Genomic DNA, 2,748 nt, shown 5'->3' with positions numbered 1-2,748 from the left:
ATGGCTGAACGCGCTCAATAAAATCCTTTCAAATATATATAAAAATAAATAATTTAAATATTTATCAGACGAAAATAAATAAAAGTAAAACTGTGACTAATTTGACCTGTTTCAGGTCAATTAATTAATTTTTATAAATAAAAAATTATAGCCACAAAAAATTATATATTCTTTTCTATAAGATAGTTTGACTGAGGATTATATTGTCTGACACTATACTCGGTTAAATAAGGTTATAACTGTCAAAAATTTATGTGTCACTTATGTGGACAACAAATGGAGAACCAAAGTCGCTAATGCAGACTTTCTGGCATTGATAATGTTTATGTATTAATGGGTTTGATGCAATTAATACTACTATAATATTTACCGATTGCCTTGAAAATAAAACTTATCCATTGCAACTGATAACATTTTTATTGAGCTTTAAGAACACAAATGTGAAAAATCGTCTTCTAATGTATAAGAAGAAAATGTGTTTCCAAGTCAGGATAAGATAAACCATCTGGTTACGTATTGCAAATTGAATTGCTCTGCCAATCAACACAAACTCTGAATCTAGTACCCAGTAAAAATTACTTGTACGGCAACCTCGGAAGGATAATATAGAAAAAAATATTTTGGTCGTATAAAGAACTTGAGGGCCAAAAGTGAGGACAAAATTCGTATTTAGTTGGCCATTACAGACGTGAGTCGTCCTTGGCTGAGTTGAGTTCCCTCTGCCAGCCAGGCCGGTTAGTTGCTTGCTGTTTCCAGTTGGTAGTACCGAGAGCCCCCGAATCGTTGGTCACCTGGTCCTTTCACCGTTAAATACATTATGAAAAACGTTGAAATTTGAAGTAGTTTTTGTACGTCAGAAAAAAGATTTTTAGATCATCTGGTATATTTGTGGTGTTTTACTATATGCCACAAATATCGTCAGTTTGAAGTATAAGCATTGCCTTGTAAGCAATGACCGGTTACCAAGAAAATTATATTGTTGACTTCGACTCTAATGATGTTAAAGAAATCAATATTATAACTAAATTCGTTAGTAATTAATTTTGATATCTTTTGATAAAGTTGGTATATTAATTCAGGTTGGTTAAGTCTAAAGTTGAGACTGTGAAAAACTCCACATAGACCAGCTATTGATTTGTTTGTACCTAGGGCCTTTTATTTTAGTATATACACTCTCTTGTTCACTTAAAGCAGCGATGGAAAATATTTTTATAGACGTTTATTTTCTTTAAGAATTTTGTTAAACTTCCCAAATCAATTTACAACAGTTCTTCGATAACTTAAAAAAGGGTTTTTCAAGAATTATTCCCCTGCTTCTTAGCAGTGCAGTGCATCAGTAAAATAGATAAGAAGTTGAAAACTATATCGGACTTTCATGAAAACCATGAAAGTCAGTGGGAAATCCAAGTATCTGTACATGCATGCCTTTAAGGCAATGACTGCTTACAGCCGTAGACGTCAGTTGAAAGTCTTAGTCTCTGTTCATACCTGCAATGATCGGTGACAAAATATATTATATTGTCGAATTCGGCCCTACTTAAGTGAAATAAACTAATATAATAACTAAATAACAAAATCTTTGCACAATTGTTGTCAGTTTGACTTCCATTAAGGCTATAGACGTCAGTTGAAAGTTCACGTCTTTGTAAATGCCTGCACTAACCGATGATAAAGAATATAATATGACTGACTACGGTTCTTCTCAATTAAAACAAATCAATACAATAATTAAATAACTATTATTATTATTATTACTATTATTATTATTATTGTTAGTGGATGTGACACTGCGACCGTCGGGTCTATTGTGCCCCCTCCTGGGCTTAGTGTAGGTCTTTAAGACCTTTTGCATCAATAAAAAGTAGTATAGAACCTATTTTACAGAGTTTTATTGCCTCTTTCGTAAGAATATATATTTCTAGGGGCCTATTTCGTATGTACATTTGCGCAGGGTATTCTAACAGTAAATGTGTGGCCGACTCCTCATTCTCTTCACAGAATCTACAGTTTGCATCCGTAAGTATAGTAAGTTTTGTAAGGTGGTTCAGAGATTAAATAAATAAATCTGTGAACAATTATTGTAGCTATTTGCTGAAAAATTTAAAACTATATTTTAGTTTACTATATTTGTCGTATTGTAGTATTTATAGATTTTGGGAGCATAACATTTCGAGCTTTCGTATGGACTCTCAGGTTGACTTTCAGTATTTCAATATTTCAAATAGATTGTATTTCGTATTTCGTGTCGTCAATGTATTTTATTGTTAAAAGGCACGAAAAATTGTATTTTATTCATAATATGTAAAAATATAATATTGTAATAAATATTCTTATCAATAATTTGAAGGAATTATTATTCATTTTTAAAAATCCAACTTCAAATTTTTTACACATTTATTGCACAAATACGCCTAACAAAATCTCCATTTTGTCCAGAGTTGCCATCAAAAGTAATATTTATTTTATTAGTTCTTTTGTGACATGCTTACAAAAGAAAACGTCTAATGTGTCATTATATAAACTAATTTTCTAAATTATTTATATAATTTTTCTTTGTGTCTTCTTCTTCTTCTTCTTGAGTTAGTGCTATTACGCACTTTTACTCTATAATGGCTGGGGGGCTTATCTGTACCCTAGGCTTTAACTAGGCTTTAACTAGGCTAAAAAAAAAAATCATATCATTTATTTGTCTTTTAGTTGATGACGGACCTTAAATCAGCATATCTTCCTGAGAGTCCAGAAGTGGAC

Source organism: Teleopsis dalmanni, chromosome 2 (assembly GCF_002237135.1).
Source record: "Teleopsis dalmanni isolate 2A chromosome 2, ASM223713v2, whole genome shotgun sequence".
Taxonomy (NCBI): Eukaryota; Metazoa; Arthropoda; class Insecta; order Diptera; family Diopsidae; genus Teleopsis; species Teleopsis dalmanni.
This window is presented reverse-complemented; position numbering follows the sequence as displayed.